The sequence below is a fragment of the Malaclemys terrapin genome, chromosome 14, assembly GCF_027887155.1.
Source record: "Malaclemys terrapin pileata isolate rMalTer1 chromosome 14, rMalTer1.hap1, whole genome shotgun sequence".
Taxonomy (NCBI): domain Eukaryota; kingdom Metazoa; phylum Chordata; order Testudines; family Emydidae; genus Malaclemys; species Malaclemys terrapin.
This window is the reverse complement of record NC_071518.1, coordinates 2,607,296-2,623,377: the sequence shown is the minus strand read 5'-3', so window position 1 is coordinate 2,623,377 and position 16,082 is coordinate 2,607,296. Positions and strand designations below refer to the sequence as shown.

Genomic DNA, 16,082 nt, shown 5'->3' with positions numbered 1-16,082 from the left:
GAAGAGTTAAATTAAACTGGGTTCTTAATCCACTCTTTTGTGCTTAAGTATATTGCAAAATATTGTCAGTCACATTGGCATCGCAGAACAGTATCTGAAGGCACAAAAGCCTACTCGCAAGCTGAGTGCAAATATATAACCATGGTCAAAATAGTACATTCCATTGTTTATGTCATCATAGCTCAGGAAGAATTGGTCCTATAAATATATTTCCAATGTTTTCCAAAGTAGCATTTTGCAATAATGCAAATGATGGAGGGCTATATAGAATAAGGATTTTCAAAAGTGCCTAAAAGAGTTAGATGCCCACTTCTCATTGAAAATCATTGGGGTCAGGTGCCCAATTTCCTTATGTGCCTCTGAAAAGTTTCACTTTTTGTGTAGAACACAAAACAATTTATGTTAAATTAATTCCCTGTTGAACTAGTTTATTTAAAAAATAAAGAAGAATAAAGATCTTGAACATTAACAAATTTAAGAGATTTCGGTTTTCATTCTCAACAGTATTGCATAATTTAAGGTCATCAATAACAGCAGTCTTATTTTTGGGGTGATAGTGGATGCTTGCCTGATGTCAGATACATCATTTTATACTTCTGTTAAGTAACATAAATGAAGATCCATTGCCAATAGCCAGTTTTAGCTTGTTGGAGAGGGAGGGGAAGGAGTGGGGATGAGGCAGAAGTGGGTGGGAAGAGGCGGGGCGGGGGTGGGAGCGGGACCTGGGGTGGAGCGGGGTGTAAATAAAATCGCAATAATTCTAAAGCAAAACAGGTTCCCTCACCATAAGCTGAAATACATTTCACAGGCTGTCTCCCTTCAGCTTGGGACCACCCCACCCACAGTTCAATGATGCTTCTCTTTGTCTTCCAAAAGATCTTTCTTCCATGTGTCGAGGTGGGGGAGGTAATGGGGAAGCCATTGTCTCTTATTTTATAGCCGCCTCCTCCCTGGGAGGAATACCCTCCCTGCTGGGGTGCAGACAATCAATCTGTGGTGTATATGAGATTTGAAATGTCTTTCAGGTGAATAGTAAATTTCTTGCTCACACCTTCTGTGTGTGCGATGTTTGAAGCATCTTTGGGGATGACAAGCAAGGCCTTTGCAGTCCTTTTGCTCTCTCTAAGGCCCTAGTCTGTGGGTGTTCCCCAGACTCAGCATATTTCAGTAACAAACAAACATATAGTAAAATCTCATAACTTCATTACAATGATGATGCACACGTTTAACAGAACAATGATGTTCAACAGATTATGACTTTTCAAATGATATCTCACAAGGCATACTTTGTACATCATATATCATAAATTTGGCTGTAACACAAGGGGACCTGCAAGCCACAGCCTGTATGTTTCGCTAAGGCGAAGCGAAGTTAGCATACATATGTTTGGGACCTTTCACCTAGATAGATGGCGATGGAACTAAAGCATAAGGTCCATATATGACTGAAACCTTTAACATAGAGGATGTGTTAAAGCAGGTTGGCATAGGGGATTTCCTAAGTTCATACCCTTTTAAACTTAATGGGTACACCAAAACTTAAAACTTGGAAAGAACCAAAATAACCAGCTAGGACAGAAATAACAAATGTGATACCATGGCCCTTTTGTGGTTAGGTATCAAATGTACGTATGTGATAATAAGTTGAGATCACTGATATACTAACCCATAGGAAAAAGACACTCCAACGTTAATAAGATGAGGAAATACAAATAAGGAAAACGGAGGAAATCCCCTATTGGATATGCATCAAACATAATGGCGTCAGCATAGCGTGTTATAAAAGTGGTATCCCAGCCTAGGAGCGGTAGGCGAAAGAGATATAGTCCTTGGGGAGTGCCAGAGTGACGGCCACTGGTGATGATGGGGAAGGTGATGGTGATGAGGAAGATGACGGCTAACATTTCAGGATATTCTACAGAAGATAATGTGACTATATGGATGTGTAGATGTACATTCTGTAGTATCTCTATCTGCTTACTGAGTTAGGGTGTTTGTGACTGTGCTAAATGTATTAATAAACTATATTTGTAAATATAAAAGAGTTCCTATAGTGTGAGTGTTGCACTGTGCACATTGGGGTTCCCAACTGTATAATAATTTGAATAATACTGGGCCTGATCTTGGGGCAAGAACCTGTCCACCCACAAAGAGATAACTAGGGATCCTTAAGTAATCAATATAATTAATACATAATCTAAAAATCGGGCAACACCATATAAAAATGGTGGCTATGGGGTTACAGGGCGGTACATGGGTTAAAATGTGTCTGTGACTGGAATCCCAGGGGAGCCACACTGAAGTTACTCAATTAGGGTGAACCCCAAAGAATGGAGCAGACAATCCCCAAAGCTGGTGCATATATCAATACTCAGATTTACCAAGCCAGCACAAAACAGCTTCTATAATACCTCACTGGTTACCCAGAAACCAACAACTGAGTTCCCTTAAAGCAACCCAGCCTTAGGCCTCCACCCAGACACCCAAGTCAAATATGATGAGGATTACTGAAAATCTTATTCATCATAAGAAAGTTCTACCAATACCAAAGGATTGGACACATTACCTCCCAAGTTAATGAATATTTCAGATCTTACCCAAATACACGCTTACAGCCAATCCTTATTAACTAAACTAACATTTATTAAAAAAGAAAAGAGAGAGAATATTGGTTAAAAGATTAGTGTACATACAGTTCTGAGATCAGATTCATAGTCGAGATGGTGAGCTTTGTAGTTGCAAAGAGTTCTTTCAGAATTAGACCATAGGTTATAGTCCAGTGTTCATATTCAGGATGATCCAGGTGGGACTGGAGATCTCAGTCTTACAGCTCAAGCTTCCCCTGCAGAAAGCATCAAGCAGATCTGAGATAAAAGGGATGAGGACCCAAGGGTTCCAGGCCTCCTCTTGACAGCTTGGCGTCCTTAGGCGAACAGTAGGCAATCATGGAGACTTTGAAGTAGACCTATTTCCTAAGCATCACCGGTAATTAGCTATAGGGATTAACATAAGGCAATTGCCTTTTTTCCATCATTTGCAAGTGATTTTCTGTACATTTCAAAGAGAGGTGAATACAGTGATATCGCTAAATTTACAGTTCATTTAAATGGTAAGATTTCATTTTGATCTCTGAATTACCAGAATACAGCATAAACAGGGACTGTTTGATTACATTGTTAACCTCTAACAATATAGATGTGAAAAGCAACAGAGAGTCCTGTGGCACCTTTAAGACTAACAGATGTATTGGAGCATAAGCTTTTGTGGGTGAATACCCACTTTGTCAGACGCATGTAATGGAAATTTACAGAGGCAGGTATAAATATGCAGGCAAGAATCAGTCTGGAGATAACGAGGTTAGTTCAATCAAGGAGGGTGAGGTCCTTTGCTAGCAGTTGAGGTGTGAACACCAAGGGAGGAGAAACTGCTTCTGTAGTTGGATAGCCATTCACAGTCTTTGTTTAATCCTGATCTGATGGTGTCAAATTTGCAAATGAACTGAAGCTCAGCAGTTTCTCTTTGGAGTCTGGTCTTGAAGTTTTTTGCTGTAAGATGGCTACCTTTACATCTGCTATTGTGTGGCCAGGGAGGTTGAAGTGTTCTCCTACAGGTTTTTGTATTTTGCCATTCCTGATCTCTGACTTGTATCCATTTATCCTCTTGCATAGTGACTGTCCAGTTTGGCCAATGTACATAGCAGAGGGGCGTTGCTGGCACATGATGGCATATATAACATTGGTGTAAACACACAACATGATCTACCAATATGTCCCTAAAGGTTGAATCTGGGTCAGTTAGCCTACAAGCTGCTTAACCCTTTCTGGCCATGGGTCACAGTGTCACGTCACCCAGACAAGGATTAGTTTCCCATGGGACTACTGCATTCTTCCTTAGGATGCAAAAGTATGGCAAGTCTAGGGAATGTTTTGATAGAACACATGCTGATATAGGCTGTTTGCTTTGAGTCTTTGGTATTCTGGTTAATTTCAGCTTCAGGTTTTTCATTTCAGTGCTGGTTAGAGTGCTGTATACTTAGGACTGGCCTATTAGAACGTAAAATGCTTTTCATATATAAAAAAAGTTTAACTGGAAATATGATTTCCTTGGGATGGTGCTCAACAATAAGGTCTCTTAAAGATGTGTGATTATATTTTATATTCCTTCAAAGAATTGTGAAGCAACAATCCATGCTGTGATTGATTTATACTGCAAAGTCCTATTGGCCCTGGAGGGTCTGAGAAAAGTTAAGAGCTCCTTTTTTTCCATTCTCTCAACCCCATATCCCCCATCCAAACTCTAGTCTTTACATTTATATAAAACGTATTCTGATAGGCCACCTTTTCAATTTTCAGCTGCTCTACTGAAGTATATCAAGACTTGACTCAGGTGGTAGCTTTTACATTATACTCCAAGTAGTCTTAATTAATTTCCTGCCTCACAGAATAAGGCTTGGTCTGCACTACTAGCAACTTATATCAAAAATCCACACTTCTGAGTGACTAGTTATATCGACCTAACTCCCAGTGTGGACTGTGCTATGTCAATGGAAGGGCTTCTCCTGTCAACATATCTACTACCTCTCAGCGAGGTGGATTATCTATGCTGATGGGAGAAGCCCCAGAGATCTTGGAAAACCAAAGCTTATATTTGATTAAGCAATTGCAGGCTGCCTTCCTCAAATGAAATTTTTGGGCCTCAGGTCCAAAAGAGACCTGTCATTAAAAGTGATCAGTGAAACAAGCAATAAAACTATTACCCCCCCACCCCCTCAAAAAAAACCAACCAAACCTGTAAAAATTGACCCATCCTACTTTATGATGTATAAATACTCCTCAGGTTTTTTAAAACAAAATTTGTGGCACATTAGGAATTAGTAGCAGTCCAGGACACAAACTTCTTTGTACTTCATCTTTTGGCTTTCACAGTATTGCATTCAGGCATTCAAAATCAAACAGTCTTCTCAAAATCATGAAATGGGCTTAACAATGAAATTTTAAATAATAAATTTTGTGTTGTTTGTTTACCTGCTCCCCCTCACCCCTGTCTTTAGCTTTTGGGGTACACGCTGGTCATGTTTTAAAGATTCTTCTGCAACTCTGAAGTATAGAGAATTACTTAAAAAAAAATTAAAAGTGAGATTGTTGCCTAATTGATTCTAGGAATTGCGACTTTTAAAAAGAGCACCAGATGTTGAGACTCGTGATAAAATCATGAGTTGGCAATACTGCTTTTGTACTGAGGAGTAGTTGTTGACAGACATAATGATGGGACTTGCATATGCTGTGTCAAGGCCCCCAATTTTAGGCCAAGTTGCAAAAGTCTTAATAGTGAACTGAATTATTAAAAGAAAAAGTACTTGCTGAATTGTTCCTCCAACATAGCTACCATGGGTTTAATTTTGATTTAGATGGTCTTGGGTTTTATAAACCCATTCCAGGTACTAACAGCCCTGGCCACAAGAATTGCTGGTGGTCTGTTGCTAGGGCCTGTTCTGCTGAGCTAGTGGGAGGTTGGCTGCTGACTTCTACCCCTGCTGAGTCACAGTGCAGAACTCAGAGGCTCATAGAGATGGTAAGTGAGGAATGGTCATAGCTGTCTCTTGCTTGGCACGTTTTTGTGTAGCAGATTTTTGTGGGAATGAAGGATTATGGGCCTCCAGAAAGTTGGATGAGAATCCAAACGCCTAACACTTTGAAATCCTGAATTAAGACATATTTAAAATAAATAATTAACCAGAAAACACACGGACAAACCTCTTGTGGCTCCCAAATTCTATAGCTTATTTGGAGAATTTTCCCTGATCGTGGCCCCTCCCCCCAGTGTTGACAGCTATGCTTCCGTTCAAGCTGTTGGGACCATCCAACACAGAAATATGTTAAATTTAGTTTTTTTTAACCTGTGAAACCTACTTGAAACTTCCTGGTTCATTGAAGCAATCTCAGAATGCAGTGTGACAAATAACTGATACCATTGCAAAGCAAGCATTTGTGGGGGCATTTTGGGGATCTTTTGTGTGGGACATAGGACTTGAAGGGACCTCCTGGGTCATTGAATCCAGTCCTCTGCTGTCACATGCAATCCAGAAATATAATCCTGTCCCAAATTTATCAAGCGCCATCTTAAAACCAGTTAGGTTGTTCGCCACCACTACGCTTATTGGAAGCATGTTCCAGGACCTCACTCCTCTGATGGTAGAAACCACCTTCTAATTCCCAGCCTAAATATATTCATGGCAAGTTCAGGGCAACTGCACTTATATTTCTCCTTTATGGTTCAGCGAGGGCAACCACTCAAGCTTCCAGCTCCCCGGCCATCATCATCTCTTGAGTGGAGACTCAAGGCTCTCCAGTCTGACCAAACTGGTCCCTGTTTTCTCTGTTATTTCCAACAAAAGACAGTCTTCCTAGACAGGCCTGCTTGCTTCTCCCCTCAGAGACAGTACATAGTGTCATTACCAACAGTTATAAGATACCACACAGCACTTCCTGTGCAAGCCTATTTATTTTTAAGGTAAAAGCACTAGAGAGAAAACTTATATCACAGCCAGTTTATACCCCTTTGTTCTGGTACCAACATTGTCCAACGTAGCTTAGCTGATGGACTGGGAGGATTAAAGTTTTAAAAGCTGAAATAGATTAAAGACCTGTTTATTGCCTACAAGCACAACATGTCTTCTGGTGCCACATGATTGTTCAAATTTTTTAGCTAAAAAAAGTTAAATGTATCAGCTGTAAATTCATTCCTTCTCACCCACGATATTACTTTAAGCAAACAGGGCCCTGTGATATTGAGTTTGGGATACAAAGCATACTTAGCACTTAGATCTTGGCATTTAAATGGAAATTGTCTTTCAACTTCAAAGTTGTGTATTTGATAGGCAATCTGGAGGCTGTTGGGTTTGGATATACTACCTACTTTACACCTGCAAAATTTTGGATATTTATGACCTTAGACCTTATGACCTTAGATGTGGGTTATTTTTACTCTCCACTCATCTTGCAAGGTTTTTCCAAGTTTAACACAGCATATTTCAATAGTGTCAACGTTACTTAACACCTCCCAACATTAATTCTAAATTGACTCCTAGCAGGCCTTTAAAACATAATATCAATAATGGAAAGCATCCCCACAGAAAACATCGTTATATAACAATAGCAAGGGAGGTAATTGTCAGTAGATCTGTCCTACTAATAGAAATCGTTCAGGAATGCAGTGATGTAAAATATCAAATGTCTGGGCATAGTGAAGTTTGGGGAGCACTTTCAACTATCCGGAATATGATCCAGGTAGTGAGTCAGCACTCTTTATTTCTGATTCTCCTCAAGCCTGTGAATTGGGTATATGAGTCTTTCTACCATCTCCCTCTCTTTCTAGAGAGGCCATGTTAAAAGAATGGTGAGTTCAAGCACCGAAAAGTTAGAAAATGCCAGAGCTAAGATTGTCTGTGAAAAATTAATTTGGCCCTTTTGTGCAGTCTTTAATTACAGACTATATTTTTTCATAGGACCCCAGCCTCATTCAGTGCCCAGGATGGACACCTCCTGGGGATGAATCAGAATTGTTTAGTGAAGAAGACTTGTTTATAGGACCCCGGCCTCATTTGTCACAGAAGTTGGAAGGTGTTTTATGAATGAGGGAGGGAATTGCAGGAAGAGAAAGGATGATCTCATGACAAAAGTAGCTGAATGCCACCCTGGAGATGTGGATTTTATGCCTGCCTCTGCCACAAAGTTTCTATGTAATGCTTGGCAAGTCACTTAAACCTAACTTTTTAATGTTGTGTTCTTCATTTTTCTACTCGGGACCCTAGGTCTGATTTGCAGAAGTGCTCAGCAGCTGCAACTGAAGTCAATGGGAGCTATGCTTTTAATATATAAAATGCTATGTACTCTGAAAAATCAGACCCTAAGGGACACCCAAAATTAATGGACACTTTTGACTAGGGTTACCATATTTTGTGCCTCCAAAAGGAGGACACTCCACGGGGCCCTGGCCCCGCCCCCAGCCCCGCCCCTCCCCCTCCCCAAAGTCTCCGCCCCCTCCCCTGCTTCCCGCGAACATTTAATTCGCGGGAAGCCTGGGCAGGTAAGGGGGGGTGTGGGGGGAGGAGGTGCGGGCCAGGCTGGCCCCCCCGGCGGCTCCAGCACTGCCGGCCGGCCCCGGCGGCCCAGCGCACCCCCCGGCTCCCGGCCCCGGCGGCCCAGCGCACCCCCCGGCTCCCGGCCCCGGCGGCCCAGCACACCCCCCCGGCGGCCCGGCCCAGCGCACCCCCCCGGCGGCCCAGCGCACCCCCCCCGGCGGCTCGACCCCGCGGCCCAGCGCACCCCCCCCCGGCGGCCGGACCCCGCGGCCCAGCGCACCCCCCCGGCGGCCCGGCTCCCGGCCCGACCCCCCGGCTCCCGGCCCCGCGGCCCAACGCACCTCCCCCCCCGGCGGCCCGGCTCCCGGCCCGACCCCCCGGCTCCCGGCCCCGCGGCCCAACGCACCTCCCCCCCCGGCGGCCCGGCTCCCGGCCCGACCCCCCGGTTCCCGGCCCCGCGGCCCAACGCACCCCCCCGGCGGCCCGACCCCCCGGCTCCCGGCCCCGCGGCCCAGCGCACCCCCCCCGGCGGCCCGGCTCCCGGCCCCGCGGACCCCCGCGGCCCAGCGCACCCCCCCGGCGGCCCGGCTCCCGGCCCGACCTCCCGGCCCCGCGGCCCAGCGCACCCCCTCGGCGGCCCGACCCCGCGGCCCCGGCCCGGCTCCCGGCCCGGCACTGCGCGCCCGGCCCCGCGACCCCGGCCCAGCCCTCCCTCCCGATTTTCCCGGACATGCCCGGCTTTTGGGGGATTTCCCCCCGGACGGGGATTTGAGCCCCCAAAAGCCGGACATGTCCGGGAAAATCCGGACGTATGGTAACCCTACTTTTGACCTTATTCTGTTTGAGATTCAGTTCTGTGTCTGTAAAATTGGAGTAATTATTTCCCCTCTTCTCACAGGGGTGTCATGAAAATAAATTCACTAATGTTTGTGAAGTGCTCCGATACTGTAGTGGTGAGCACAATAGAAAATCTTGTGAGAAAATTAAACATTCTGTATACATGTTGAATAACATGTAGTAAATAAGGTATAGTGGCCATGCATTGAACAATAAGGAAAAAAATATTGAATAGCTGCTCATTTAGTGAGCTCTCCATCTTGAGGCAGCAGTCTTGTTAAAAAAAAAAAAAAAAAAAAAAGCAGGTGATAACACAATTAAAGACTGTATCATAATGTTTACGTACAAGGGGGCTGAATTAAGATTGCACTGGCAATCATAAATTTGTAATTTTCCAAATTTTGAGAGCTTGACTTTTCAATTATAACATTCTTTTAACATCATTTTGGGATGTAATGGTAGAGAGTGACTGATCCAAGATGATATTTAAAAATGGGGGAAAATATACTTTAAATTTATAAACTGCTGCTGCCCAGGCAGTTCAGGCTGTAAAATTCATGATAAACTATAGAATACAATTCTGAAAATACAATAATGCGCATTCGATAAAATTACCCTCTTAAACATACAGTGAGCTCTTTAATGCTCCTAATCACATTAACAAAGCAAAATAATATACCAGAATTGAAAAGTAAACCAGTTACATAATCCGACTTTTAAAAATATGATTTCAAATCTCAAAAGTATATGGACCATTGCAGTCTACCTTGTTTTTGTGTTTGCTCTCCATAAAAATCAGGATTCCATTTGTGACAGGTACTAACACATTACCTGTTTATTTTGCACTGGCACAAATGTAGATATTGTAGAGATCTGTATGAAATCCTAAATCCAGTAGTGAGGATACAAGGTATCCTGTCAGGAGAAAGAGATTTATTCTATGCCAAGCAAGCTAACCAGTGTCCACACTGAAGACCTCAAAATTACCAAAAGGAGAGAACAGAATGTCAGATCTAATATATACCTAATATATTAGGTAGCTACCAGAACAATTAGTATTTTGTCCAACATAACTAGGAGAAAAAACGAGGAGTCCTTGTGGCACCTTAGAGACTAACAGATTTATTTGGGCATAAGCTTTCGTGGGTTAGAACTCACTTCATCAGATGCATGGAGTGGAAAATGCAGGAGCAGGTATAAATACATGAAAGGATGGGAGTTGCCTTAGCATGTATGAGGTCAGTCTAATGAGACGAATCAATTAACAGCAGGATACCAAGGGAGGAAAAATAACTTCTGAAGTGGTAATGAGAGTGGCCCATTTCAGACAGTTGACAAGAAGGTGTAAGTAACAGTAAGAGGAAATTAGTATTGGGGAAATAAGTTTTAGGTTTGGTAATGACGCAACCACTCCTGTATTATACCTGCTCCTATATTTTCCACTCCATACATCTGATGAAGTGGGTTCTAGCCCACAAAAGCTTATGCCCAAATAAATTTGTTAGTCTCTAAGGTGCCACAAGGACTCCTCATTGTTTTTGCTGATACAGACTAACACGGCTGCCACTCTGATAACTAGGAGCTATCCCATCCTTTTCCCCACAAAATAGTGCTGAGAGGTCTGTCTGCAAATGAAATACAATAAAATACATCATAAATTCATTAATGCTCTGATTTTTTCCCCCCTTTTTCATTATCCTCGTCATTTTCTTTCCTTTCATCAAATGTCTTGTTCCTTTATCACTGTATTTTTGCTCATTTGTCTAGTGTTCTAGTAACTTCCTATATCTTATTCTTTCATAATCACCACAATTCACTGTTGTTTTTCTGTTACATTCTCCTCCCCTTTGCTCCCTTTCTATTCCGTTTTGCTTGCTTCCATTACTGCCTGCTCTCCCTCTCCTACACCACTTTTATCTATTTCTGGTTCTTTCTCTCTTTTTACCCTATATTTCCTGAGGTATGGCAGCTACTTCTCTTCCCCATTCCCTTTGGTGTTCATTTCCCCCCCTCTTCCTGTGTTCTGTGCATCTGACCAGGATATTGGAGTTGAGGAGGAAGGGGAGGAATGTAAGCAGACATTTTTATTCTCCTCCCCATCACAACCTGAATCTAAATAACTTAAAACGTGCCTGAAATTTAAGATTCTTCTTTCCTCTGAAAGCGATTCACCAAAGGAAAAACTATTTGCCACATATTGATCTTTTCTGATGTAAGAAGACATCATCCTCGTTAATCTTGTAGCAGTCCTTGTTTTTATATTAGAAATATTGGATTTCAAGTCAGTCTCTCTCTCTCTCTCTCTCTCTCTCTTCCCCCCCCCTTTTTATTTTTTTTTATTTTTTTTTATTTTTAAGTGGATCACTTTGGATGCCTGGAGTGTTGTAGGGAACCTCGGATGAAGCTGGATTTGCAGCTAGCCTAACCCTAATCCTTTTATAGCATTATTCCTTCAATCCCTCCTCCCCCCCCCGCCCCCCCGATATTTTGAGGGCTGGTAGAATTGCAGCTTAGGTTTTAGACAATATTGTTTTGTCAACACTAGTATTCCAGCAAAATGAGAAAGCAGGGAGTAACGTATCTGAAATTCATCATTTAAAAAAAAAAAAGAAGAAACTTACCTTTTGGGGAAATTAGTAATGCAGTTTTTGTGCAAAGTAAGCAGCAGATGGTATGAATGCTGCTTTTAATTATTATTATTTTATTTTTTTTACAGTTCACCTTTAATAATTCCAGTGAATAAATAAAATTCTTTAGATATCCTACCATGGAAGGAGTCAAATTTATGATCAGATAATTTAATGGACTGTTGTAAAGTATCTGACTTTATATTGGCATTTGATTATTGGCGATATTCTCAGGTGAAGCCATCTGGAGATCAACATGCCACTCCAGCTGTAAACGGACACACCCTATAGATGTCAAGTCAAACAAGAAATAGTCTCTCCCATTGCGAGGAATGATAGAGTGGGTACACCCTCAGTACGAAGGAAAGGGTTTTTACTCAAAATACTTCTTAATACCCAAGAAGAAGGGCAGCTGGAGAACCATCTTTGATCTCTGCCATCTCAACAGCTTTATTTGCAAACTCAAGTTTCACATGGTCACACTGGCATCTATAATCCCTTCCTGAGAAAGGGACATGTACTATACATCTCTCAACATGTAGGACACATACATTCACATGGGCGTTCACCCTGCTCACAGACATTTTCTTGGATTCTCAATCGTCCTGATGATTTTCAATACAGCGTACTCACATTTGGCCTTGCTACCAGCCCCAGGGTTTTTACCAATGTCTCTTTGGTAGTAGCAGGTCATATATGGTGTCATGGCTTCACTGGCTTCATCTATCTCAACAATAGGCTTCTTGTTGCCAAGACACATCAAGGAGACTTTGAGTTGATTTAATCAGTGCTTCAGTTCCTGTCTTCCCTAGGGGTCAGTATAAACATGGAGAAGTCTGTCTTCACTCCAACACAGACCTTAGACTTCATCAGAATGTCCCTAAATTCAATCATGGTGAGGACTTGTCTGCCCAGGCGCAGGTTCGTGGCAATGAACTACCTCATAGACCAGCTCATAAGCAACCCTCCAGCACCAATTAGAATCTGTTTTTTCTCTCCTGGGACTTATCACTTCATGCACTTGTCATGCTGTTTGCCAGACTCTTATTTGTTGCATGCACGCGTGGCTTCAAACAGTGTACTCACCAACCGACATTCAGTGAACACCTAAGTAGCTGTTCTCATCTGCTCTTGTGGAAGAATCCCCACCAGGTAAATTTAAATTAATGGAGATATCCTATCTCCTAGAACTGGAAGGGACCTTGAAAGGTCATTGAGTCCAGCCCCCTGCCTTCACTAGCAGGACCAAGTACTGATTTTGCCCCAGATTCCTAAGTGGCCCCCTCAAGGATTGAACTTACAACCCTGGGCTTAGCAGGCCAATGCTCAAACCACTGAGCTATCCCTCTGCCCCCCCAGGTATGCATGGGCGTTCTCTTCCTTTCTCCCTCACCAGACAGGATGATCATTACAGATGTCTTCCTTTAGGTCGGTAAGCTCACGTGGACAACCACACAGTGCAGGGCATTTGAACATCTCAACAGTCCGGGATGTGCATCAGTATTTTTGAGCTGTGGGCAGTTTGAGAGGCTTGCAAAGCCTTTCTCCCAGTCATTCAAGGTCACCATGTCCTCGTAATGTCTGACAATATGACAGCCATTTTTTACATCAACAGACAGGGAGGAGTGAGTTCTACGTCTGCACGCAGGGGTATGGTCAGTCCATGGAATTGGTGCATCAGCAATCAAATCATCCTGTTGACAGTTTACCTTCCAGGTATCAAAAATGTACTAGCGGACTCCCTCACAGGTACTTTGCTATTGACCTTGAGTGGGAGTTACACAACATTATGGTGAGCACTATTTTTGCTGTTTGGGGAACCCCCATAAGGGACCTATTTGCCTGTTAGATAAACAGGAAGTGCAATACACCTCTATGCCGATATAATGCAGTCCTCGGGAGACAAAAAAATCTCATTGTGTTATGGGTGAGACCGCATTATATCGAACTTGCTTTGGCCCAGCTTGTACCCTGACCGCCTCCTCCAGAGACCCCCATCCCTAATCACCCCCAGGACCCCGCCCCCTTTCTAACCCCCCTGCTCCCTGTCCCCTGACTACTTCGACCCCTATCCACACCCCCCGCCCCCGTGACAGGCACTCACTGGCAGCAGCGGGAAGCAGAGCAACGTGGCCCCAGCCTGCTTCATTCCGCCACCTCCCAGCTGCGGCGCTTCGCTTCCCGCCGCCGATGAGTACGGGGAGGTTGGGGAAAGGACACCCCCCATGCTCACCTGCGGCGGGAAGTGGAGCACCGCAGCTGGGAGCTGGCGGAGTGGAGTGGGCTGGGGCCAGGCTGCTCCGCTTCTGCCGGTGAGTGCGGGGGAATCCCTACCCCCAAGCCCCTTATGGAAGACTCATCAAGACAGGACAAAAGTCATCCTCATCATCCCTAACTGACCCAAACAATTTTGGTTCCCAAGTCTCCTATGTAAGTCATCTCAGTCACCAGTCAACATTCACCTTTTTTCTGATCTTCTGATCCATGGGAAGGGCAAAATCAGACATCCCAATCCTCAACCATTCCATCTCAGAGTGTGGTTTTTGAATTGGCATCAGTTCTAGAACATTCATACTCTGAAGCTGTACAAAGCATCCTTATTAATAGTAGAAAGGATTCCACTAGAAAATGCTACTTCGCTCATCTCGGATGGCAGATACACCTTACGCTATATTCCATATAGAGACGGGCTCTTTGCACTTACATCCTGGTGTAGCCAATGATTTTAGTTTATTATCCATTTATTATGTGATATGATTAATCAATATGTTATATTATATATATTCATTGTATGTTAATTAGAGTTAATTTGTAGGATTATAAAAGTATAAGATTAATCAGTATTTAGAGGAACCAAGTATTAGACATGAGTAAGACCAGCTGAAACACAAGAACCTGTAGGTTGAGGCCTGTAAGACTTTTAGCTTAGCTATTTTAGGACTTGGAGACAAGAAATAATGACACAAGTGACCAGAAAATAATCCGATGCCCTAAGATTATGGGAAAAGAGGTACGATTGTGAAAAATTACTCAGAAGATTAATATAACATCATAAAAATACTGTAAAGGCACATCTGTCTCCGACATGTTTTAACCACAGTATACAGGTTGTGCGTCAATGTTAATGAGAATGAAGGAATTAAGTTTCCAGGGGACCGAGACCAATAAGGGAAAAGAGAGTTACATTTTTATGGACATGTGCTGAATGTAGGTATAGACAGAATCACGTTATAAAAAGGGGATGCCTAGAACGGGAATATTTGAGCTCCCTATGGGAGACTCCACCATACCTCTACTGATGATCAATTTCCATCCACATGTTTGCGAGGCATTATGCTTTAAGACCGACTCTTTCATTGACTCATCCTTTGGAATGACAGTTCTTCAAACAGTTCTGCCACCTGCCTCTTCACACCCTCCTATATGAGTACTTCTTGTCAGTCACCCACAGTGGAATACACATTGGGACCAGCATTCGAAGAAAAAAAGAAAGTTACTTACCTTCATAACTGGAGGATTTTCTACATGTATGGTCCCTAGCTGTATTCTACTACCTGTTGTCCTTCCTGTCTCCTTTGGACCATCTTTGGATTCACGGTATAGAAAGAATTGGGGTGGCTGTTGATCCACCCCACCCGTTGCTTCTTTGGTTGGAAGCACCAGGAAAGCAAGGGCAAATGCATGGCCCAACAGACACTGCTTTCAAGATTCTGTGGCTCCAGGTGCATGGAGCGCATCCATATCCACAGCGGAATACAGATAGGGACTACATATCTCCAAGAACCTCCAATTATGAAGATAAGTAACTTTCTTATTCACAGGCCATTTACTATCCAAATAATTAGTAGGAGTTTCTTCACTCTGCCCCATTTAGTGAGCTTCTGAGGTTGAGGACATGATAAGCAATTGCTATACATGTCTTATAGTTATTCGGGGTTAGATTTCCCAAAATTTTTTTTCTTGAACATCTATGTATGCCATTCATTATAGAATTGACTCTGGATAGAGGTTTTTAGTCAGTTGCATTGTCAGCCTGACTGTACTTTCATAGTTAAATGAAGTTCCTCTTACAGAAGAAATGCTGTGCAAGTCTTGATTACTTTAGGTTTGATTGGACAGCATGATTGTTGTCAGACAATTTTTCAATAATGCATATAGAATTTTACACATATCTGGCTTAGACATATAAGTATCCTGATACAGGTGAAGACAAGGTTTTTCTGGCATTTTGGAATGCACATGTAAATCGCATTTGCATGTGTACATCAGAGTATTTGTACGCCTAAATTGGGTGCATGAAACAGTAATGATATGCATTTGTGCATCACTTTTGTAGAGTTGGCTCTATACTTGTGTGTTAATATCTTACTAAAGACCCATGTTTCTAGCTTTACAAAATGTGCTAATAAATGTACTGTAAAGTAGATTGATGGCATATTCTTATTGTCTGAATGCAGTGGCAGCTTTTATTATGGGGCTCATTTTAAATAATTGTGATTACAGGAGAATAGTTTACCTTTGAATCAGCAGTAAACATG

The 16,082-nt window shown here is 42.8% G+C and overlaps 1 protein-coding gene across 2 annotated transcripts in view; it reads left to right on the top strand.

Annotated features, from left to right (window-relative positions):
• The window catches only part of NFAT5 (nuclear factor of activated T cells 5), a 154,597-nt gene that overhangs the window by 54,467 nt on the left and 84,048 nt on the right, over positions 1 to 16,082 (top strand). The window lies entirely within an intron of this gene.